This window comes from Acomys minous (assembly GCF_964271855.1).
Source record: "Acomys minous genome assembly, chromosome: 18".
Classification (NCBI taxonomy): Eukaryota; Metazoa; Chordata; class Mammalia; order Rodentia; family Muridae; genus Acomys; species Acomys minous.
Window position 1 is genome coordinate 70636350 of NC_140501.1, and position 27025 is coordinate 70663374.

The following is a 27025-nucleotide window of genomic DNA, read 5'->3' on the forward strand; positions in this document are numbered from 1 at the left end:
GCATCATGGATCTGAGCTGTTGGAAGAGAATGTCTGTTTTCTCCTGAATCAGTGAGGACTTTGGGAATTTAGAACAGGCTGAAAGGAGGCAGTGGGGAATGACTGTTGGGAGAAAACCCACCACTCCACAGAGGAAGGTTGATAGATTGTGATTTGTGGGAAATGCCCACTGCAGGATCATGTTTTGCTTTATGGGTTTTTCTTTGCCTGGTGCATTTAACCACTTGTGTCACCACAGAAGCTGAAGGGAAACTGTATAGATCCTAATTCTATATCTCAGAAGTGCAGAGGGAGCAAGTGTGTCACTGCAAGTGATTTGCCTTAATCCATACCATATCTTTGCAAAATGATGTTTAGTTATTATCAACAGCACTTTATCTAGTTTTACTTCAAAGGCTTTTAAAGCTGAAAAGAGTGTTAGACTTCATTGTTAAGGTTATTTTTATATTGTTTTTCTTTCTCAGTTTCTCTTAACCTGGATATCACACAAATAATTGATACTCTATTATATTTGTTTAATAATAAGCTTCACAACACAATAGCTATTCAGTTATCACTCTATTTTTAACCCTCTAAGCTAATTTGGTTTCCTCCAGGCATGCATCCCAGAGATACTTATACTTCGTGGTTTTTCTTGCTGAGCACTCCATCTCTCTCTCTCTCTCCCTCTCCCTCTCTCTCTCTCTCTCTCTCTCTCTCTCTCTCTCTGTCTCCCTCTACCTCTCCTGGTCCACCCTGGGCATCTGCCCTTCCTCAGTCCCCTACTTCCTCTTCTAACTCCCCCAACAATACATGGCTGAAAGTCCAGTCCCATTCTCTCCCCTGCTCACCAATTGGCTGTAAGCTGCCTTGTTGGCATATCAGGAGACAATTGGGGAGAGGATGTCCAGAAACCAGCATTTGAATTACACAAAATCTTTTCTCACTATCTTCTCATTTCATAGATAAGCACCTAGGGAATCAGAAAGCTATGAGCCTTGGTGAGAATCACAGTCCCAGCCCTTGGTAAAGTCAAGACTGGATTATAGAACTTTAGACTTAAAATGATGTCCTTCCATATGGTTTTGTTTGTTTCTTTTTAGTTTGCTTATATGTATGAGTATATATATATAGTGTGTGTGTGTGTGTGTGTGTGTGTGTGTGTGTGTGCATATACTACCTACAGAGGGTGTGGGAGAGCATTGGAACCTATGGAGCAGGAGTTAAAGGCAACTATGAAAGATTACGTCTAAGTGCTGGAAATGGCACCCTTTCTTCTGTGAGAGCAGCAAGTACTCTCTAAGTATTGACCCAGGTCATCTCTCCAGTCCACCCTTCCCAGTGTTTTAATACCAACACCAGCTAGACTGCATAAGTGAATATACTTCACTTTCTTTAGTGTCTAATTTTTAGCCTGAAAAAAACTTAAGACTGAAAACCTAAAATTGACAACAATGGCAACTCAACAAAGCAGTTGTATGTTAAACTTTTTGCTTATAATGAAACTTGGGGCAAAACCAAAAAAGTAAAATGCAAGTTGCTTTTAGATATACAGGGAGTAAAATGATTCAATACTTTGCCCAAAAAATATCAGTTTTCACTAAAAGAACCAGGAAAGGGGTCCAGTAAAAGAAGCAGTTAAAAAGATTTCAATTTCATCTTGGCTTCATCTGAAATATTTATGACCTATTTTAAAATCTCACATTCTATCATTGACTTCCTTATGATTCAACAAGAAATGCACAGTAAGCCATATGTATTTTTTTTTCATTCCTATTATGAGATTTTATACTACTCTTGGAGCTGAAAAAAAGTAATGCTCACAAATATGCTATAATTACAATAGTTACTTGACTAAAAAATATCCTTCATGCTGTATTTCTGTATACAACACAAGCTATCCATTATCAGGGAATATTGGCTTTCTGTACTCTCCATTTTTATATAAATACACATTTATATCATTTTCTATCTATATTACATCTATCTTAATGTGTGTTAGTAACTTATGCCTGAGTATTTTGCAGCAGTTGTGCCACCAAGTACAACTAGAGATTAATATAATATAATGGAGAGCCTGAAAGCAGAATAGATTTGTAGTTCTCACCTCCTTTGATCTCGAATTTGCTCCTGGATCATGAAGTAGTCAAAACTGTAATCAGAGTTGTTGGGGTTAGAAGTCAGGCTTTGGAAGTTCTAATAAGCTAGAGCCCAGGCATTTGTTCTCAATAGGCCAATCAAAGAGAAAAATAATAGTGAAAAATCAGAGAAAAGTTTATGTCTGTGTGGCCACAATTGCAAAGAGGAACAAGAGATTAGTGACTCCTCCTCCCCCTAAGTCAGCTTGTACACGTGAGGTTTAGGTCTACATAGAGAGAGGTAGTATCGATCAGTAGTTCTGGCTGAGCTGTGGTCTGGCTCATCATTGACCCATCTCTGTCTTGGCTCCAGTCTATCCCACAGAATGATCTAACAAACGTGTGAAACTGCTTCCTGAGAACCAGGTTCCCCCTGTAGCCAGCTCTAGGCTTCAGGCTTTTCCCTCTCCCAGCACAATGTTCCTGGAGAAATCCCATCATGTTGGGGACCATTGCCTCGATAGCCTAATAGGTAAAGGGAGGGCACAGTGTCTCCTTAGAGTATCATCAGTCCAGTTGGCACCTTCAGGTATGAAAAAGAAGGCTTTTTTAACTTTGTAAAATGGCTCTAGCCTCTTGGGCTGTTTAGTAACTTCGAAAGGCTTGAGTGAGATAATCTCCCTGCAGACAAACACAAAGGCACACTTCAATGCAATTGTTGTATAGTTGTTGTAAACTACAAAAACAAACCTTGATATAAATAGACTTCCACTTAAGTACACTACTGTGGGAACTTGATGCAATGAGTTCCAGTCTTCCTAAACCATCTGTTTTCTCCCATTCAAGTGCTAACCAGGCCTGACCTTGCTTAGGTTCTGGTATCAGTTGTGTTCGAGGACCTGTTTTGTTTTTGTTGTTGTTGTTGTTGTTGTTGTTGTTTTCTCATGTTTAGTGATTTGAAACATAGGTTTAGGGACTCTTGCTGCTGTGACATGTGAAGAGTGGGAGAAGATAGCCTCTACCTGGACAGCTTTGGACACATAAATGTTTGTCTGAACCAGTGCTAGCGTCTAGACGCTCAGTAGCTGTGTACTATCCATGCAAGTCCTCCAAAAACCAACCACATGGCCAAATAAAATGCACTTCTCATGTGTAAGAAATTGTAGAGAAGAGGAGACATCTTCTCCCCTGTGGTGGACTGAAATATCTATGAAATAATTGGACAATGGCCAGTTACCTGTATCATAATGCTTAATACTGTAAGAATGGAGATGGCACAAATGAAGAGTGAAATCCAAAAGTAAGAAGATTTGAGAACCCTCCAACCAGTGTTGCACAAGGCCAGGAACACTGAGGAAAACAAAACAGAGAGCTTGCAGCTTGAGTGTGGGGAAAAAACTCAGAAGAAAAGAAGGAAGACAACGAAAATCACTGTTGTCAGCAGGTTCTGGCCTGCTCGTGGATCTACATTGGGTTGGGAAGAGACAGAAAAAATGATAGACCAAGCCTTGTATGACCAGGTGATAGAGGTAGGCATGTGGGTCCTCTGTCTACTCTGGAAGGCATACTTTCTGCTTTCTCTCCTCACTTGCTAATAAAACGTTGATTGCTTGCACACTGCCCGTGCCGTAGTATGAATTCTTCCCTGTCAGGCTCACTAGCACTGAGATTGATGCCATGGTTGTGATCAAAGAGAATTTAGTAATTGGCTTTGTAATGCCCAAAATTAACCTGTAAGCCCCCACCTGACAGGGGATCAGGTAACTTCCTGGAATGCTAGGAATTGTAGTTCTTGGAAAAAAGCAACACCTCATGGAAGATACAGTGGCCTATAGGTTTGTCCTTATAAACCCCTGTAGCATGTGGCTTAAGGCCATTCTTAGCTGGGAAATTCCTGGTCAGTATTTAGTATTTAATAAAGCTTGCTTTAAATTTAGCCACAAATGCTGGAAAGGGTTTTTTCCAGCAAATTTCAGGATTAATAGGCATATCCCATCATGGGGGTAGGGGTGAGGGGTAGGGGCACAGGTAGAAGACACACACTAAATGATTGAGCAGTCAAGAATACTGACTGTTCTTTCAGAGGCTATGTCAGTGCTAGGAACCAAACCTGGGTCCTGTACACAATGATAACTGCTCTTAAGCACTGAGCTATCTCCCAAGCCTAATTTACCATCATTTCTGCCTATCTTACAGACAGGCAATGCTAAGTAAAATTCCAGCACCATGAAATTCTGAATTTCCTATATAACTGTCTTTCTCCAAAACAGGTTTATCACTTCTTCCCATCATGCCAATGTGGCTCATTATCATTTTGTTCAGTTCTTGGCAATTTGCTGATGGATGATCTCGGCAGAGAGTATTATTATATGACAGGTCCTCCTGTTAAATGGAGCATGTAGAGGGTGGTCATTTGTCAGAAGAAGCACCAATAGTACAACAAGATTGTTGCAAGGTTTTTACAGATTGCACAGAAAGGAGGGTAGGATACAGCTCTGCATCAAGACATTTACACTAAGAGATGACAGCTAAAAGCAATAAGCTTCTAAGGGTAAAGTGGGGGCTTAAGCAAAAGTGTTTTGTTGGTGTTGTTGGTGTTGGTGGGGGGTAGGGGGAGTGGGGCGGTGGTGATTTGTTTACTTGTTACTTTTTATTGATTTTTTTTGTGAGCTTCACATCATGTACACCAGTCCCACTCATCACTCAGTTTCCTTGTATCTGCCCTCCACCCTTGCAACCTCCCTCCCCACCAAAAACAAAACAAAAAATATATATATATAAAAACAAAAAATTAACAAAACAGAACAACATATAGAAAACATATCGTCATGAAAGCTGTAGTGTGTCTCACAGTATACTCCTCTGTCCAAACATCTTCACAAGCTGTTTCAAAGAGTGTAAAATGTGTGGTGAGAAAGTTTTCCCAGGACAGCAGCTAGATTGAATGTATTCAAATGAATGCCCTTGGCTACTGTAGCTCTTCAGTATTTCTTGGCAATACTGAAAGACATCTGGCAGTGGGACTGGCTAAATGGGCTATGAATTGTTCATTTCTACATAAGGCAACAATGGAGCCATAATTTTTCTTTCCTTCCTGTGGACTGGTAATGTGGGCTTTTTCCCAACCACATACTGACCTGAAGACATGTGCTTATGCAGTGGAGCTCATGCTCCTCGTTTTGTCAAGTAGAGTCCCAGTGTTCCCAGCAGGTATCCTGTCATCCTAACCCTCTCTGTGGGCTCACATGCCTTTCTTTTAATAAGATTAGAAATGTGTGTTCAGTATTTGTCATTAATCCCTGGTGTCAGTTCCTTGGACTGTGTGTGTTCACACAGCTGCTAAGTCCCAAGACACTCACTTGGAACAGGGGCAAAAGTTCTGAATGTCCTTTTTTGCAAATCAGAATATATAGAGAATCCAAACAACAAACATAAATTCAGGGTTTTTAGTTGACAGCCTTGCCAACATAGACAGTGAATAGCTGGGCACACACTGCACAGTGGAAGGATTTTTGTTTCAAACATTCTTTTGAAATCTAAAGCACTAAGTGGAGTATTCCAGGCATTTGTTCTGGAGTTTTGTGGGAATTCAATATTTAGTACGCAGTTGTTTGTTTGTTTGTTTGTTTGTTTACCTATTTAATTTAAGGGTAACAAAATATGAAATAATCCATTTGTAATAGTGTTGCTATTCTACCTTTGAGAATGTCATACTGATACTGTTCTAGTTATTTTCTTTCTTTTGCTGTGATAAACACTGGCCAAAATCAACTTGAGAAAGAAAGTGCTTATCTGGCTCACACCTCCACATCACAATTCATCACCATGGGAAGACAGGGCAGGAACTGGAGGCAGGAACTACATCTGTCTATCCTTGAAGCAAACCATAAAATCTCAGAGGCTTATCCCAGCTCTTGCTTCTTCCTTTGACTGTCTTCCTGTGACAATTTCCCTTCCTTAAATGCCACTCAGACAGACCGAGGGGAACCTAAACAAACAGGCATTGTCAAACACCACCGCTGCACCCTGTTGGCTATCGTTAGATTATATCCTTTTCCTCCTATTGTACTTCTGCTTGATTGCCCATAAACTCATTTTCCTTTGGTATCTGGGTCTACATGTCTGAAGGCACCCATATTGTCAGGAGCAATGAGCTGTAGCCCGAGGACTGAGACCCATGCTGTTTCCTGCAGCAGTCTAAGGAGCTCTATTCTAAGACTCAGTAAAGCAAAGATTTTCTACTTTGCTTCAGACAGGAAGTTCAGGATCATTTAGTATGAAACAGAGTTGGATTATTTTTTTTTATTTTAGTTTTGTGTTTTGCCTGCATGTGTGTCTGACGATGCCATATCCCCTAGAATTGGAGCTACAGACAGATGTGAGCTGCCACGTGGGTGCTGGGAATTGAATCCAGCTCCTCTGGAAGAACAGCCAGTGCTCTTAACTGCTGAGCCATCTCTCCAGCCCCACAGGGTTGGATTATTAAAGGACTTTTTAAAACATGATTTTATGATTTTCTAAGATGGCGGCACCGATTGCACACTGATTAGCAGGAAATACAGGACTGCACAGTAACCTAAAGACCAAACTGAGAACTACAAAACACCAGTGCTTCTGATTCTCAGGTGAGAGGGATCCAAATTGTGTGGGGCACGGGTGGGTCCGACCCCTGGCCACTCAGCTAACCCACGGAAAATTCCCTGGGGACAGCCCACATTAGCAGCCATCTTAGGAAGAACTGTGGGAAATCCCTGCAGCACGAGCTACTGTTTGTGGGGCCCCGGACAGGAAAACCGTGGGATATAGTTGCAGCTCCAGACTCTCACTCCCACGCTCCAGGTCCCCAGGCCCCCAACCCCAGTCCTCCTCCACCGCCCCCCCCCCCATCCAGCTCCCGTCCTCTGTTTCTGGATTCAGGATAGGGAGCGAACAGGCAGAGCTTAGTCCTGGCACAGGACACAATCCACATTAGCTCCACATTAGCTGCCTCCTAGGAAAGAGGACGGGGCACCCAAATACCTCTGAGCCCTGAGCTATCTCAGACTCCCAGCTGCTTGCTAGCCTAGACTAGCTAGGTCTCAGAACAGACAAATACACCCCTGCCATCCCAAGAGGGCCTGTGGAACTTATGAGCAGCTTGGAGATCTGATCTCTTGCAACACTCCCAACTGCCTACTAGCTGGGAACAAACCTTGTGGCTGGCAGAGCTGAATCCAGGCTCCAGCCACAGTCCGCATTAACCGCCATCATATGAGCAACTTCAAGTCTCAGTCTGTATACGCAGACCCACCTGAAGCATGCCACTGAGATATAGCTAAGACACAAGGCAAGCCCACTGAACAGAAACCAGCTTGGGCCACAGTATTCAATAACTGCAATCCTGCTAGCAGTGTCTGGGCCCTGATCTCACCCCGCCACCTATAGCCTATTGGCCAGATCCACCTGGTTCACAGACCAGAGATTTGTGCAGGCTGCAGCCCACATTCTCTGCTGTTTCCTGAGAAGCTTGGAGCTCTAATCTCTCTCTGTTGGCCTTACTCAAACAGGGCACAGAGAACCATCTGTAACATAGCAGATAGACAGAGCTCTGCCATCTTGAAAAGGACTATAGGGTTCCTCAGTAACTTTGGGCTTAGAAGTATATCAGCTCAATCCTCCCCTGCCCAACCCAACTGGAATACAGTCAGGAAACCCAGCTGAGCTGAGCTGAGCTGAGCTGGGTACAGGCTCTAATACCCACTGTCCAACATCCTAAGGAGGCCTCTGGGGAGCCCTAGCAAACAACCTTTGGCTTGGAGTTCTCTTTACTTGCTCTCAATCTTCCTGGCCAACCTGGGACACAGATAGCGACCTCATTGGAGGAACCCCATGCCTGATAATACCAGAGACAACCAGATGACTAGAGGACAGTGCAAGAAGACAAGCAACAAAACTGAAAACCATATAACAACACAAGAAACTAATGATCCTAACACAGCAAGCCCTGGAGATATGAACACCCACAAAATGCAAAAAGAAGACTTTAAATCTGAGGTGATGAAAGTGATAGAAGCTTTGAAATAGGAAAATAAATCACTCAAAGAAACACAGGAAAATACACTCAATCAGATGCAGGAACTGAATAAGTCCTATTAAAAAAAAACTACAGGAAAATACATCCAAAGAGATCAAAGAGATGAAGGAATTGAATAAATCCTATAAAGAATTACAGAAAAATTCAATCAAATGGGAGAAAGAAAGAAAGAAGACTATTCAAGACCTAAAGAGGGAATTAGAAGCAACAAAGAAAGCACAAGCTGAGGCAGTCTTAGAGTTGGAAAACATAGGGAAGAGAACAGGAGCTATGGACACAAGCCACACCAACTGAATACAAGAAATGGAAGTGAGAATCTCAAGTGTGGATGATATGGTTGAAGTTATCAATACATCAGTTAAAGAAAATGTTAAAACTAAAAAGTTCCTGACACAAAACACCCAAGAAATCTGGGACACTATAAAAAGGCCAAATCTAAGAATAATAGGAGTAGAAGAAGGTGAAGACTCCAAGCTCCAGGGCCCAGAAAAATTTTTCAACAAAATCATAGAAGAAAACTTTCCCAACCTAAAGAAAGAAATGCCCATTAGCATACAAGAAGCCTACAGAACTCTAAATAGATTCGACTAGAAAAGAAAATCCTCCTGCCATATAATAATCAAAACATTAAATGTACAGAACAAAGAAATAATATTAAAAGCTGCAAGAGAAAAAGGTCAAGTCACATATAAAGGGAAACTCATCAGAATTACACGTGACTTCTCAGCAGAAACTATGAAAGCTGGCCTGGACCCAGACTACTATACCCAACAAAACTTTCAATCACCATAGATTGGAGAAAATAAGATATTCCATGACAAATCCAAGTTTAATCAGTATATAACCACAAATCTAGCCTTACAGAAGGTACTAGAAGGAAAACACCAATCCAAGAAGGCTAACTGCACCCAGGAAGACAAAAGAAGGTAAATAATTCCACATCCACAAATCCAAAACACAGAAACACACACAGTCTACCACCACCAACATCAAAACAAAAGGAACTAACAAACACTGGTGATTAATATCTCTTAACATCAATGGCCTCAACTTCCCAGTAAAAAGACACAGGCTGACATAATGGATGCGAAAACAGGCTCCATCATTCTGCTGCATACAAGAAACACACCTCGACAATAAAGATAAACATTACCTCAGAGGAAAAGGTTGGAAAACTGTATTCCAAGTAAACAGACCTAAGAAACAAGCTGGAGTAGACATTCTAGTATCTGACAAAATAGACTTTCAACCAAAACTAATCAAAAGAGATGGAGAAGGTCACTACATCCTCATCAAAGGAAAAACACACCAAGATGATTTCTAAATTCTGAGTATCTATACCCCAAATGCAGGAGCACTCACATTTGTAAAAGAAACATTACTAAAACTTAAGCCACACATTGAACACTACACATTAATACTGGGAAACTTCAATACCCCACTCTCACCAATAGACAGGTCATCAAGACAGAAACTAAATGGAGAGACAAGGAAACTAATAGACATCATGAAACAAATGAACTTAATTGATATCTTCAGAACATTTCACACAAACACAAAAGATTACACCTTCTTTTTAGCACCTCATAGAACCTTCTCCAAAATTGACCACATACTTGGCCACAAAGCAAACCTCAACAAATACAAGAAAATCAAAATAATCTCTTGCATCTTTTCAGACCACCATGGATTAAAATGGAGCTCAACAACCAAAGAAACAACCAAAAGCCTACAAACTCATGGAAACTGAACAACTCCCTACTCAATGACATCTGGGTAAGGGACTAAATAAAAAGAAAAATTAAAAAACTTGCTAGAATTCAATGAAACAGAACGCATAACATACCCAAACCTATGAGATACAATGAAAGCAGTGATAAGAGGAAAGTTCATAGCACTAAGTGCCTTTCTAAAGAAACTGGAGAGATGCCATACTAGCAACTTAACAGCACACCTGAAATTTCTAGAACAAAAGAAAGCAGATACACCCAAGAGGAGTAGATGGCTGAAAATCATCAAACTCAGGGTTAAAAATCAATAAATTGGAAACAAAGAAAACACTTCAAAGAATCAATGAAACCAAGAGCTGGTTCTTTAAGAAAATCAACAAGATTGACAAACCTTTAGCCAAACCAACTAAAAGGCAGAGGGAGGGTATTCAAATCAAAAAATCAGAAATGAAAAGGGTGAGATAACAACAGACACTTAGGAAATCCAAAGAATCATCAAGTCTTACTTCAAAAGCCTATATGCCACAAAATTCAAAAACCTAAAACAAATGGAAATTTTTCTTGATAGCTACCAACTACAAAAATTTAATCAAGATCAAATAAACAAATTGGATAGTCCTATCACACCTGAGGAAATAGAGGCAGTCATCAAAAGTCTCCCAACACAAAAATGCCCAGGACTAGATGGATTCAGCACTGAATTCTACCAAACCTTCAGAGAAGAGCTAACACCAATTCTCTTCAAACTATTCGGTAAAATAGAAACAGAAGGGACATTACCAAATTCATTTTATGAAGCCACAGTCAACTTGATACCTAAACCACAGAAGGACTCAACAAAGAAAGAGAATTTCAGACCAATTTCTCTTATGGACATTGATGCAAAAATCCTCAATAAAATACTCGCAAACCAAATTCAAGAACACATCAAAACTATCATTCACCATGACCAAGTAGGCTTCTTCCCAGACATGCAAGGGTGGTTTAATATATGGAAATCCATCAATGGAACTCATCATATCAACAAAATGAAAGGAAAAAAACACATGATCATCTCCTTAGATGCTGAAAAAGCATTGGACAAAATCCAACACCCATTCATGTTAAAAGTCCTGGAGAGAGCAGGGATACAAGGTACATACCTAAACATAATAAAGGCAACATACAACAAGTCAATAGCCAACATCAAGCTAAATGGAGAGAAACTTAAAACAATTCCACTGAAATCATGGACAAGACATGGCTGTCCACGCTCTCCTTGTATCTCTTCAATATAATACTTGAAGTCCTAGCTAGAGCAATAAGACAAGTAAAGGAGATAAAGAGGACATAAATCAAAAAAGAAGGAGTTAAATTATCACTATTTGCAGATGATATGATAGTTTACATAAGTGACCCCAAAAATTCTATCAAGGAACTCCTACAGCTGATAAACATCTTCAGCAAAGTGGCTAGATACAAAATCAATTTTAAAAAATCAATAGCCATCCTGTATACAAGTGACAAAGAGGCTGAGAAAGAAGTTAGGGAAACAACACCCTTCACAATAGCCACAAATAATATAAAGTATCTTGGTATAACTCTAAACAAGAAAGTGAAAGATTTTTATTTTTTAAAAAAACTTCAAATCTCTGAAGAAAGAATTTGAAGATTTCAGAAGATGGAAAGATATTCCATGCTCATGGATCAGCAGAATCAACATGGTAAAAATGGACATCTTACCAAAAGCAACCTACAGATTCAATGCAATTCTCATCAAAATACCCACACAATTCTTTACCGATCCTGAAAGATCAGTTTTCAACTTCATATGGAAAAACAGAAAACCCAGAATAGCTCAAAATGGTCCTGTACAATAAAAGATCTTCTGGAGGAATCTCCATGCCGAATCTCAAGCTATGCTATAGAGCAATAGTAATTTTTAAAAAACAGCATGATACTGCCATAAAAATAGGCTGGTTGATCAATGGAATTGAATCAAAGACCCAGAAATAAATCCACATACCTATGGACACTTGATTTTTGACAAAGAAGCAAAATCCATATAATGGAAAAATGATAGTATCTTCAACAAATGGTGCTGGTCTAACTGAATGGCTACATGTAGAAAAATTAAAATAGATCCATATCTATTACCCTGAAGTCCAAAAGGATTAAAGACCTCAACATAAAAACAGAGACACCAAATCTGTTAGAAGAAAAGGTAGGGAGAAACTTGGGACTCATTGGCACAGGATACAACTTCCTGAACAGAGCACTAACAGCTCAGGTCCTAAGATCAACCATCAATTAATGGGACCTTATGAAACTGAAAACCTTCTGTAAGCCAAAGGACACTGTCAACAGAACAAAATGACAGCCTACAGACTGGGAAAAGATCTTCACCAACTCAGCATCAGACAAAGAACTAATATCCAAAATATATAAAGAACTGAAGAAATTAAACACCACCAAACAAAATAATCCAATTAAAAAATGGGGTACAGAACTAAACAGAGAATTCTCTATAGAGGAATATCAAATGGCCAAGAAACACTTAAAGAAATACTCAACATCTCTTATTATCAGGGAAATGCAACTCAAAACAACTCTGAGATTCCATCTTACACCTATCCTAATGGCTAGGATCAAAAACTCAGGTGACATCACATGCTGGGAAGGAGCAAGGATCAGGAGGGAATGAGGGAGGGGGCTACAATTGGGATGTGAAGAATTTAAATTACAGAACAAGCAGGTAACTTATATTGCTAATTCTACCATATGGGACTAGCTCTGAGAATGGATGAAATGTTGAATGTCTAGGCTTGGACAATGATTCCTGTTTACTTAAAGAATGCCCTATGAATTACTATTAGATGCCATTCTTCATATGGCATGAATGAAGATTTACAGATGTCTTCTTTTCCTGCTCATACAAAAAGCAGAAATAAAGCCTTAATTGTTCCATGCATCACACCTTTTATACACTCATAATTTTAGGACTGTATTATGCTTGTGAGAAATTATATGCTTTCAGAACAAAAGAACCAGACACTGACATTGGCTCAGATCTGACAAGATGCATTCCTCACAGCATACTGGACATTGGCATCCTGTTTGGAGAAAGTGGTTGAAAAGGAAAGGGGGGGGATATAGAAATGGACATGGAAGATAGAACAAAAAGTAGACTAGTGAATCTACTCTTCAACTTAATGCTTCAACTGTCACTCACAAGATATTTTTAATTCACTGATATAGAATTTTGTATATAGATGCAAAATAAATTCCAGATACAGTGGTATAGAATTAAAATGTAAGACTACTCTTCATGATATATATATATCACTTTTAATGCTTTGAAAGTGCTATCAAGCTGTTTAGGAGAAACAAGTTATACAAATTAAATGTTAGTAGACTAAATCATGGTCATATCAATTACTAGTCTACTTTTGTCACAAGAATATACATCTTAGGTACAGCAGATAGATATGACTCTATAGAAAGACAAGGTCTTCAAAAACCTCAGAGACATGCAGAATATGGCATTTAAAATTTTTATATTACTTTAAAGATTCATCAACAATGAGACAGGCTAATTCCTGGCAACACCCAGCCTACCTCAAAGAAGATGACGAGCATCAGAGAACCTCCTTATGCTTCAAATGTGGCAAACAAACCACTAGGCAAAAGGTCCTCGTTTCTACCACAAACACAATTCTGCCTAAAAACAGGGGGTGGGGGGTAAAACTTGGATGCAGCCAGAGTTGACAGCGAAACTCTGCCAAGACAGGGTAAGCAAGTCCTAAATAGTTCCTGCCTCACAAATATGTCTGACAGGTATATTGGGCCAGAAGGCTGAAGAAGATGCTCCAATGTTATAGACAGTTTTGAGTGACAATTCAGGTAGAAAACTGTCTCTTTCAACTTTTCATTTGGAAAGCTGCTAACCTACTCTCCCGGCATACTCAAATAATCAAGTTTACTCCTTCTCAAGTCTCTGATGGAGGTGAAGGCGAGGTAGCTTAGTTTTACAATGAAGCTTAATTATAGACTAGACTGTGTTTGTCAAAAATCAGATGTGATCCTGAGATTCATGAAGCTGAATACCCTGAATGAAGGCAAGTCGATCGTCATAATGCTGGTTGGGACGGTTCACTGCAACACAGTCCTGAGGGAGTGAGAAGGGACCCACCCGAACTCATGCCTGAGAACTCATCCAGAAGTCTGAAAGTGCTCAGCTGCATCTGCTCTGATCTAGAAAGAAAAATGACTTAGGAGAAAAGCGGCTCGGCAGGTTCTTACTGAATAAATTAATTACCATGCACAGAGTACAGAACAATAGAAGCTAGTTCGATTTCTAGAACAAGGCGCAGGAGAAAGATGTGTGTGCAGCCAGTGGGGATGGGGCAGGGGCGACATGGATGATGACAGACACACACACGAACATGATGAGTAACCCACAGTCTTTCTTGAGTAGTGGTGACAGTCTAATGGAGTTTAGCAATACCTGAGGAGACAGGGTGGGGAGCTGGCGACATGTTTCTTGAGGTGGCTCTGACTGCATGGTCTTTCTGATCGAAAACTACTTGCCCTAGATTGGTAGTGCACCTTACGATTGCAGCTCTTCCTTATGGCATGAGGAACATTTCTGCAGCTCGATGCCCAGGCAGTTGTTCTCAAGTACCAGAAGATGAACTTCATTCATTGATCATCTGTGCTTATTGTCCCCTCTATAAAAAGGTTCCTGTGTAGCTGAATGTCAGCTGTAGTGAACAGAGTGCTTGACAGGAACCCACGGCTGAAGATAGGTGAGATCTGCATAGTTCAGGGTGTGAGACTAGCCTTCAATTCCTAAGCCTTTGGTTCATTATTTCCCCGTTCCTCTGTATGGGTTTGAGCCTAAGCTGCATAAAAGGAAAAGAAAAAGAAAAGAAAGAAAAAGCAGTTATACACCAGCCTTCACCTATCTGATAAGGAAGGTCTTCCATCCTCCCCTGTTGGCTCCCCTCTCTTCCTCCCTCCATCCTTCCCTCCTTTCCTTCTTCCTTCCTTCCTTCCTTCCTTCCCTCCCTTTCTTCCTTCCTTCTACTGCCTTTTAAAATCAAATCTAATCCAGGCAAGAAATGTGTGTTTAATAAGCTTCTTGATGTGGCTTCTTCTACGGAGCTAGCAAATGTTAAGCTACACAACACATCATAAGTAATACAAATATACAAATAACCATGGCTGACGGCATTAAAACTTGTCTGAGAGAAACCAAAGACCTGAAGATGATATAGAGATATATAGTATGACTTGGTTTAAGTGGTACTTAAAACTTATAATAAGTAATTCACTTTCCCAGATAGCTATTTCCAGAGAAGGTTAAATACAGACCACACCAGAAGACCTTTTTTGTGTGAGCACAGGGTGACCCTACTGCAAGAGCGCAGGGATGTGAGGATGCTACGGACTCACACAGTGCCATGCCTCACAGAAGCTCAAGGGTGTTGCCGTCTTAAAGGCATGTTTGTGCCAAAGGTTGGCTCCTCCTCAGAGGATGTCAGATGGCTCCCATAGTAAGGTTCTTCTGGATGTTTCTCTCACTATCCAGCCTGGAAACACAGCCTGGCCTCAATATTCTGCACTATTCTGGCAATCAGTATTCAGGACAGAGACATTTTTCTGATAACAAAATCTGTTTCTACCTTTTGAACCAAGCAGTAGAAAATGTTCAAAGGTGTTGCTGATATATTATTAAAAAATTTTTTTTGCTGGTGGTGATGGTGGAGGTGAAGGATTGTTTTTTTTGTTTTTGTTTGTTTGGTTTGGTTTTTCAAGACAGGGTTTTTCTGTATAGCCTTGGCTGTCCTGGTCTCACTTTGTAGACCAGGCTGGCCTCTAACTCACAGTGATCGGCCTGCCTCTGCCTCCTAGAGTGCTAAGATAACAGGCATGGGCCTTTGCAACTGGCAAAGCTCATTTTTTAATTCTTGAACAGTTTCATATACATGTACAACAAAGTGTGGTCCTTCCACTCCCTGTGGTCCTCTTGGTCCCTCTCCTCCTCCTGCTGGAACTGCTCTTCTCAGTAAGTCTCCTCCTATGTCATATCTTTTTTACGTGACCCATTGAATTTACACAAGCACGCTGGCAGGGTATTTACCAGAACAAGAGCAATGCATTAGTGGCTACACTACTTAAGAACAGAGACGCTACCCACAGCGGTTATTAACTGTCACCCCTCCATCTTCCACGAGTCAAGAAGACATCTTTTTAAACACTGCCTATTAGGTTCTTCTTGCTGCTCTTCTGTAATGTTGTCGGCTGAGCCTTGAAGGATGGGCAATACAGCCAGCCTACTTAGGGATGAGGAGCCCTTCACCGTTCCCTAGGCTGGACACTTTGACCAGGTGTGAGTCTCTGCACTAACTACTGCCTATTGCAATAAGCCACCCTGCTGCAGGGCAAGAACAGCGCTATCCTATAGATACTAGCACGAGTGTTTTATCTGTCATGCACCAGTTTGCTTTCTGTTCCTGTTATAAACACCACCACAACTTGGGATCAAGGTTTTGCTTCAACTTACAAATTACAGTCTATCATTAAGGGAAACCCAAGGAGGAACCTGGGGTAGAAAGCATGGAAGAAACTGCTTGCTGGCAGTAAAACTCACTTGTTAGCTTTTTCATTGATTCAGTGACCCACATGGGTTTAAAAAATCCTATCCTAGGGGCTTCCTTAGGATGTCCCATTTTATTTTTTCATTCTCCTTTCTACTTTCTTCCTGGGATTGGGGATTTTCATAAAGAGGTAGTATTTTCAGCTTTCAACAAACAATATAAAGCTTTACACAAGTTGGAAAATATCACAGGCAAGCCCCACAAGGAAGTCATCCTCCTGCTCAAACACCTCAGCTTTCTCTCCACTCCCAAGCATTCCTACTCCTAACAAGCAGGCCACTGTGAGTCGGCTAACTTTTTATTTCAAGCCTGCTGGGTTTTATAAAGGACTACATTTGACTCTGGGCATGGACTCAAAGTCTTTGGAATAAATGGCCTGTTTGTTTAGCTGTCGAATGTGGCCCTCCCTGGCACAGTCATAATCTTCACTGACAAGGAAGTGCCGTCTTTCAAATTCAGCGATAGCCTCAGACCACCGCGGTTGCCTTGCAAACATGGACCCGCCCTCAGAGGAACTAAGGGCATTTATAGTGTCTTTAAATCATGCAGGACAGAGAAAAGGAGGTTTGAAAGTCATGCAGGGAGTTACAGAATTAACTTCCATAAAACTAAGATGCAAAAAACACCCTTTTGTTCAAGTGCTGGAAAGAATTTTGTCTGCTTTCTTCCTTTGTTGGGATTTCTTTATGTTTTCCTGGTGAGCAAAAATGTTCCTGATGCCTTCGGCTCCTGTGGGGGGAGGCAGGGATTTCATCTGAGGCCAGCCCAGTGGAACGAGGAGCCAGCCCTGCCAAATCAAACAGGAACCAGGGAGTACAATGGAAGATTATGTGAGGGAAAGTGGATCCCCGGAGCACGGAGCACCGCAGGAAAGCCTCAGGGTTAGCCTCGGAACCAGAGACTCTCCCCCGGTCACAATGCCATCCCTCCCACTAGCGCTCTAGGGACTTTGTGGTTTCACCCGAACCTCACCCACAGAAGGGCAGTGGGTGAACTGGAAACTGCATGCCTTTTCTGAGAGCTTCCTGCCTGCCTGTCTCTGGAACTAGACAAGTCTTACTTAGCTACCATGGTGTCCTTTCAGCGACACTAGCCTAAATCACTCCCACCCATGGCTGCTGAGCCAACAAAGGGTCTAGCTGGCAGCCCTCTGCCTGGAATTCTTATGTAACAGCCCAGGATGGACAAACTGACTGCCTTTGACCCAGCTTGTGTCTCGATCTGCACGGGGGTGAGGGGTGGGGGGTTGGGGGGGCAGGGAAGAACAAAATGTAAAAAGTAAACAAACAAAAAATAGCAGCTGCACTTGAGAGAGCGGGCTCCACACCTTGCCTGGGCAGCACAGAAGAGCTGGCCCTGGTGTCAGAGGCACAGGCAAGGGCTCCTGGGATGCCCAACTCCCACTCCCACCCCCACACTCACCACCTGCTGCTGGTGGGACTGCTGGCCTAGAGGTCCTGAGATGGGGAGAACAGTCCCATCCCTTGCTGGCTGCAGCAGTTGGGATAGCAGGTCCCACAGCTGGACTGGTCAGCACAGTAGAGCTGACTCTGGTAGCGTGGGTGCACGTGAGCCTGCCCAGGCATGAGAGTGGGAGAGGTGGCCCTGGCCCAGCCCCTTGCTGCCTACAGCGTTGGATGAGCTAGCCAGGACAATGCTAGAGAGCCTGTCCTAGTGGTATAGAAACAGAAGAGCTGGTGGGCTGACCAACAACTTAGCTACCACCGGGCCCAGATCCAAAGCTTTGAGTTGGCCCACCCCAACATCTGCCCCATCTATGAGCTGTTGGGGAGCCTGAAAGGACTGGTTCTGAAGATCCAAAGCTACAGGATCTCCATGACACAGGGCAACAACAGGAGTCCTGGTGAGAATACAGTATTGATAATATAGCAGAAGCAAGAAAACTTGAACATTTGCAAGTGAAGATGTGTGAAGAAAGCTACATTATGGGAAACACTATGGCTTCCACAGCGAGATTTTTTTTATATTTTGGTTTGTTTATTTTAATTTTTGCTTTGTTTTTTTTTTTTTTAACTTTCTTGGGGGGGGAGATTGGAACGGAAGAGGGTGAGTACAAAGGAATGGGGAGATGAGAGGGTTGGAGTGCATGATGTGAAATTCACAAAGAATCAATAAAAAGTTAAAAATAAAATACTAGATGGATTTTACCAGCAGCCATCAAAACTCACATGTGACTGTACTCTTGTTAGCTCTTCCCGAGGACACAGGTCCTAGGGACTGTCACTTTTAAGCCTGGCTAAGCGCCCTGGCAGCACATAAGCAGTCAGCACAGGCTCAGGGTGGGTAGCAGCTCAGAGAAATCACAACTTGCAGTACAGAACAGGTGACAGAATCACTTTTCCTTTTAGCTTTTAGGATCCATTTATTTTTTTTTATATGCAAGGGTGTTTTGCCTACATGTGTGTATGTGCGCCTTGTGTGTACAGTTCTCATGGAGGTCACTAGAGATCATTGGGTCCCTGGAACTGGAGTTAGAGGTGGCTGTGAGCCACGATGTGGTGTTGGGAATTGAACTCGGGTCCTAAGGAAGAGCAGCCAGTTATCTTAACTGCTGAGGCACCTCTCCAGTTTCATGGACTCTTTAAATGTCCAAGTATTTGTAAAATTTGAGATAAGTTTTTAAGTTTTCAATTGTCACTTTTGTAGGTACTGAATTTTTTATAGCTCACTACATGGACTATTTTTACCAGTGAACTGTTCATATTTGAACATAGTATACATCCTCTTAAGTGTTGAGTTCGTCATACTATTTTATATCTCTGAATCTTTTCATCTCCTTGATCTGTATAAATTATGTGCATTTCATTATGATTATGTACCTTCAATTCCTCCCTCTAACTGTCCATTTCTGTTCTCTGTATTAGGAAGTTTTACATAGGGTCTTAGAATTTGTAAATTACTGTAGGCTTCTACTGAATTACCTCATTTACTAATTTACTAATGCTGTATACATCTAATAACATCTTTTTCATGTAAAAATAACTTGTGGTTGACAGAACTTTTATCTTGCTCAATTCTGTTGTTGTTGTTATTACTATTTGTTTTGAGGAAGAGTGTCATGACATAGGCCAAGATCACCTTCAACTTTCAATCCTCCTGGTTCAGTCTTCCTAGAACTGGGCTCTTATGTGCATCTACCAACACATCAAGGAAGAATCTTGGATGCCTTTCTTTTTTGTTTTGTCTTTGTATTGTTGTTGTTGTTGTTTAGGTGTTTTGGTGATTTTGTTTTTGGTGTTTTGTTCTGTTTTGTTTTGTTTTTTTTTTTTTGAAGACAAGATTTCTCTGTGTAGCCGTGACTGTCTTTGTAGACCAGGTTGGCCTTGAACTTAAAGTGATCCCCCTGCCTCTGCCTCCCAGAGTGTTGAGATTATGGTGTATGTCACCATGCCTGGCTAACCTTGGATGTTTTTATCCTCAACTTTGTTTCCACACATCGTTGTATTACTGCAGTGAGATTTTCATGCGCACGTCTTTTAGTTTTATAGCCCGCAGTCATTACTAACAGTGCCATCTGAGCTGGGCTGCCACACCTTTAATCCTAGACCTCAGGAGGCAGAAGCAGGCAGATCTTTCAAGGCTGGTCTGGTTTACAAAGTGAGTCCAGGACAGGCAAAGCTACACAGAGAAACCCTGTCTCGAAAAAACGAAAGTGCCATCTGCTTATGCTAGTGTTCAAGTGACCCAAGCCTTCCCTAACACTTTGATTATTAACCTTTCCTTGATATTTTTCATTAGTCTTCTATATTCTGAATTTAGGTTGTTGTTGGTTTGTTTGTTTTGATTTTGGTTTTGGTTTTGGTTTCAGTGTTTCTCTCTCTCTCTCTCTCTCTAAATTGCTGGGTTGATATTTATTTGAGCAAGATGTTTACAATTGGAACTCATTATTTTTGTCTGAATTCATCTATGTTTTACCTCTACTTGTGTATTACTCTTTAGTTCAAAGAAGAATTCAGGTTTTCAGAGAGCGTATTTTTAGCACTCCTGGGTTGTTGTGCTCTGTCCTGGCCTCTGCTATGGCTTAGGAGAGCTCTGTTATTGAATGTGTTCGCTGTTTTCCTTTCTGGATTTGCATAAAAGTCCTTGACTTTGGTTTTTCTTTAACTTCACCATCACACATCTAGATATCTTTCCTCACAGTTGGCAGGCATTGCATTATGGGAGAATTTATGAGCCTGGAAGAGGTAGCTCAGTAGTAACACGTTTGCTGCTCAGACATGAGGAACCAAAGTTGATCTGCAGAGCTCACAAAAAGAGCCAGGCACAGGGGCACGCTCTTGATGGCCCTGCCTCAGGAGCCAGAGACAAATGGGTCCCTCGAGCTCCCTGGCTGGCCAGCCCCACCTAACAAGTGACCCCAGAGCTCAGTGTCAGACTGTGCCTCGAAGGCACGTTGGAAAAGTTCCTGAGGAACAATAGCCGTGGCCCATGTGTTGGTTAGGTTTTAGTTCGCTTTTATGTTGGCAACTTGACACAAGCCAAGCTCACCTGGACAGAGAAACTTCGAGTGAGAAAAGGACTCTACAGAAGACACTGTCAACAGAACAAAGCGACAGCCTACAGACTGGGAAAAGATCTTCATCAACCCTACATCTGACAAAGGTCTAATATCCAAAATATATAAAGAGCTCAAGAAATTAAACACCACCAAACCAAATAACCCAATTAAGAAATGGGGCTCAGAATTAAACAGAGAATTCTCAACAGAGAAATATCGAATGGCTGAGAAACACTTAAAGAAACGTTCAACATCCTTAGTCATCAGAGAAACGCAAATCAAAATGACTCTGAGATTCTACCTTACACCCATCAGAATGGCTAAGATAAAAAACTCAAGTGACAGCACATGCTGGTAAGGATGTGGAGAAAGGGAAACACTCCTTCATTGCTGGTAGAAATGCAGACTTGTACAACTACTTTGGAAATGAATCTGGCACTTTCTCAGAAAACTGGAAATAGAGCTACCTCAAGACCCAGCTATTCTGCTCCTTGGAACATACTCAAAAAATGCTCCATCATACAACAAGGAAATTTGCTCAACCATGTTCACAGCAGCCTTATTCATAATAGCCAGAACCTGGAAACAACCTAAATGTCCCTCAGTCAAAAATGGATAAAGAAACTATGGTACATTTACTCTATGGAATACTACTCAGCCATTAAAAATAAGGAAATCTTGAAATTTGTGGGCAAATGGATGGACATATAAACGATTATACTGAGTGAGTTAACCCAGAAGCAGAAAGACTCACATGGTATATACTCACTTATAATTGGACATTAGCCCAAAAGGGATATCCCATGAAAGTCTTCACTTAGCAGGAGATTGGGATAAATGTGAGGACTTCCCATTGGGACTCTAGGTAAGAGAAGTATGGGAGAATGGGGAAATAGAAGGATCCAGAGGGTCCTAGAAACCTACAAGAAGAACATCATGATGCGTGGATCTGGACCCAGGGGTCTGCTCAAACTACTGCACCAACCAAGGACAATACATGCAGTAAACATTGAACCCCTACTCATATCTAGCCAATAGACAGAACATTCTCTACAGTTGTGTGGAGAGCAGGGACTGACCCTGACATGAACTCTGGTAACCACTTCTCCTTGGTGGGGAGGCCTGGTGGCACTTAGAGAAAGCATAAGCAGGCTACCAAGATGAGACTTGATAGATTGTGACCATACGGTGGGGGAGGAGGTCCCCTTCTGTCACAGACCTAAGGGAGGGGAATAGGGTGAAAGAGGGAGGGAGGGAGGAATGCGAGGATACAGGTGAGGGGATAACAATTGAGTTATAATCTGAATAAATTAATTAAATAAATTTTTTTAAAAAGAGAAAAGACCTACAAAACAATTAAGTAGGTATCCTATATTTTCAAAACTTAGAATGCTTCACTCCTCTCAGGGCCACAATGATTGCTTTCTAGAATTCTGGTAGACACATCCCACTGATTCTGTTACAGCCCCTATGTGTCTTAGCTCTGGCTCCCAGTAGTCCCTCTGTATAATACAATGTCTGCAGATATGTTCTTCTAGTTGGGAATCCTCTTTTCAGCCTGAATGCAATATAACGTATATGTATCTTTATTTTGCTTGCATAGATGTATGTGGTGCATGTATGTGGGTGTATGTGCATAAGGGCACTTGCGTGTGTGTGCATATGCATGTAGAAGCCAGAGATTGACATCTGATGTGCATGCATCCTTCACTCCTCATGTCCCACCTCTATCAATCTCCACATTATATGTTGAGACAGGGTCTCTTGATAAACTCAGAACTGGTAATCTTGGTAGCCTGGGGTATCCTGTCTCTGCCAACAAAGCATAGAGCTTATAGGGAGGCCCAACACACACTCCCAATATTTGCATGGTTTCTAGGAACCTGAATTCTGGTCCTCACTCTTTAGTGCCAAGTACTCAGCTGCCAAGGAATCTCCCTTGCTCCCAACTTAGTTTTTAATTCAGTTTTATTTTTCCTCAAAATTGGACTTGACATTTTTAATCGACCTATTTTAACCCATCTAATTTTAAGATCTTTAGTCCTTTTAAAAGTTTTTGTGTTTTTATGGATCACAGTCAGGCTACCTAGAGATCCACCAACTCCAGGTACACCATCGCTTTGTGTTCTAACTCTTTCTAATGGTGACTTTCTTCCGAACTTTGTAAATCTGGGTTGTGAAATCAAACAGAACATACAGGTCTGGGCAGAGAAGAGCAGAACTTCGTTGAGTTACCTGTTGGAATACAGTAAATTTTTAGAAGTTTAAGATGTGCATTAGTCCCTTTGCAAAGCACTTTTTCAGATGTGTCACCAAACTGGTGTTTAATTAATAGATTAATTAATAGATTATATCAATGGGCTCTTGCTATTTGGGGAGCATCTACAGCCTCGACCCATGAAGCAAATGTTCAAAATTGAAACTGCATGCCTGTACGTAAAGACTCAACACAAAGAGAGAAGTTTCCTTGTCACCACCATCTTCAGTGGCTATAGTCCCTGGTTTGTCCTTTACACCTCTTTACAGACCCTTAAAAGTCCAAGAATTATGAGATTATTAGAGGCTTCAGTTGCACCCCTCCATCTTGAACAACCCCAGGTCTCAACTTCTGAAATTGATACTAACTCCAAACTACTGGTTAGCCCCATCTGCCTAAGTAACGACATCAGGTCATATCTAAACGCTCTGATTTTCCTTTCTTGCAAGCTTTCTCTTTCAATCTTCTGAGCCGTGCCAGGCACTCAAAAGACGTTTTATATTCTTCTAGGTGGATGCTCACTTCATCCAGCCATAGTATTCCTAAGTCAAATCTTCCCTTTCTCTGCAAAAAGTTCTTCCCAAGATCATGGCTGCGGGAAGAAACTAAATATTCCTCCACACCCCCTCCAGAAATTCATACCCTCTGGACAGAGTTTGTGGAAATGACTGCCAAGTGTTAAATCTCAACATCTTTAGAAGAAGCCTGGTGGTGCCACTAACCATGACCTTTTCTGTCCAGAGTTGCTGAACTTCAAGATTCTTGGGCAGAATCAGACCGGGGAGTCCCAGAACACTCAGAGGAAGGACCTGCTAAAGGGTGCTGAGGAGCAGCAGGGCGCCTCGGAGGCTGCCAAGGAACAACTGGGCGTCTTGGATGATGCGAATAGACGTCCAGTCAGAAGAAGATCCTGTTGAATCTCCAGGCTGAGAATTTATGAGTTGCCTGCTTCGTGGCAAGTGATTTCTCAAGAGACTCAACTTTCTTTCATGCTAGGTTAGGACACGGCTGTTCAAGCTTTTTTTCAACCCACTCAGCTGCCTCCTGACTCCACGGAACACTTTCTTCAAAGGGATCCCAGTGGTAAAGCAGGTCAAAGCGATGTGGGACTGGGGAAGGATCTTACCCTCCACTTTTCCCTTCTCCCACCCCCCTGAAACCCATGCTGCACCTCCGCGGGGCGCCCTAGAGGCCAGTACTTTCCCCACTTTTAGGTTTGCCTTGTATGGACTGGAAGTGAGCGGCTTTTGAGTTGTGAAGCCAAACAGCCAGTAAACTATCAGTGAAAATGATTGCATTAAACACCACACCATTTCCATGAAGACCAAAAGTGCCTTCTAGGTCTCCTAGCAACAGAATCAAGGTCTCCTAGCACAGCAGGAAAAAGAAAGTCTTTGGAACATGAAGAGAAGAAAAAGTGGTTAATTGAATTTAATAGCCATCCTCCAGTCTGGTGGAACAAAAGAAATGACCATACACGGGGAAGAATTTTTCCACGTCTCTCCACCTCGCAGCCTGCCCCCCTCCGCCCCCAGTCCCCGCCCCCACCCCTGTCATTTGAGTTGCACAGGTTGATCATTCACTCAAAAACAAGAGCAATACATTCCAAATTGGCTAAAAAATGAAAGGAGCTAGCAACATTGTCCGTTCTCAAACAAAATTTTTCTTGAGACAGGAAAAGTACAACAGAGGTGGTCATGTAGGCACTCCCCGCTTTTATCCTACAGGACACAGGAAGTGTTTAGAGTCAAGCTCTGTATAGCTCCAGGATTCAAGCTTAGAACAGCTTCGTTTTCCATATCCATTTTTAATGAACATTACCCACCTGTAGATTAGAAAAATGTATTCAGAAGTTAAGTGACTAAAGCCAAATACTATTAAATGGTAGAGTCAATGCAGGAAAATCAGACCTTTCCTTTTCTTTTTTGTTTTTTAAATTTATCTCACGTGTGTGTGTGTGTGTGTGTGTGTGTGTGTGTGTGTGTGTATTGTGTGTGTATGCAGCACACACATGCTATGACATGTGTAGCAGAGCCTTGGATCTGAGCTTCCACTGTGTTTGACACAGGGACTGCGTTTTCTTCTGTATGTGTCAGGCTTCTGAGGACTCCTGGCTCAGCTTGCCGTCATGCCATGGACTGCTAGGATTACACACTCCCGTGCCATCATCTGCAACTTTACAAGGGTTCTGGGAATTTGAACTCGGGTCTCCCACTTCCATCGAACACGTCCACTGAGCCCAAGTCAAACTTGTAAAAAGACTAGTGACCCATGCCTGTTAAAGCATTGAATGACAATCAGTGCTGTTGTTAATTGACTGCTGCTTTGCTTTAAGTTCTTGAGCATCTGCAGATCAAACCCCAGCCTGGTTCTCCAACATGCTAGACAAGTGCGTTGCCAGTGCAAATGGCCTGCTAGTGAAACGTGTGTGTGCTTGGCAGGGCACAGTTGTTTGGTGCCTACCAAAGTTTCAAAAGAAAGGAAGAGCCAGTTTTCCTCAGCTAATCTCCAGGGAATTAAGTTTTTAGTTATTAATTAGAAAACTGACGAGCCATAGTACCAAGTAGAACCAAAAATTAGAGATATGTCAGTAAAAGAAGCAAAGAATAAAAGTTTTGTGTGCATGTGTGCGTGTGTGCGTGCGTACCTGCGTGCATCTTAGAATCATTTGCTTTGGTCTGGGCAGAGAGAGTTCTTGGGAGAGGACCTGGTGGTTCCTATGCTTTGTGTGTAGTGAGTAGGGAGGGAGCTCGCAGAGGAAGGAAAGGGGCTTAATGGTGGGGTGTGATAGGTAAAAATGTAAGCTAAGGATGAAAATACTTCTAAGGACAGTTTCAAGAGACTTTGAAATGTTTTTATTGACATTCTAGCAGCTGAAATCCTTCTTTATAAATATCATTTGCAGAAAGTTACTTGGATGGTGGTAAACCAGGAATATTTCCCCAGTTGGTTCAAGGGATTAAAAAAATGCAGATTTAAAAAAAAAAGAACATTGATCATTTAATGTGAGCTTAAGCCCTTCTTGGCAAAGATTTAAAAATTAGTGACCCAAGGATGAAAAAAATTCCCATCTCTGTACCCTCTGCTTCACCCCCTACTCCCACGCCCTGTTCCATGCAGGCAGAATTCTGCCTTGAGCTCAGGAGTGATAATTCAGGAACAAAGGTATTTATAATGAAAAGGTTTGCATTTCAGGTAAAAACTCTTGCTTTAGAATGAAATCTTTTAAACTTAGTTCATATGTTACAGGTCAGTCTTCCCTCATATTTTTCATAAAATCATGGTTATACCACCTGTTTCCATATTTTTTAAAGGCATTACTAATAGGAATTAGGTCAAAGGTAAAACTTGGCACATCACTTGCCTCACCAAGTGAGGACCCTGGTCTAAGCAGGACTGGCAAGTGCATATGCAGAAACGTATTACAAAAAGAGAGTGTGAGTGCCGAATAAAGGAGAAAGCGTTTGTTGTTCTGGTCCGATGACATGACTTTGGTCTCCAGACGTCATGGCAGAGCTGGAATGATGACACATGTGTCTGTGATCCCCCTAAACTCACCAGCCATCAAGGCAGCCACATGCAGCGAGCAAGAGCAATCCTGCCTCCAAGCAAGCAGAAAGTGAAGACACTCTGTACCCATTCTTTAAATTGTCTCCTTTAAACAACCATTTAGCCTAGTGATCCATTTTGCTTTCAACTCATAATCGCCTTATTGAAAAATGCTGTATCACCACTGAGCCTCCTGGAG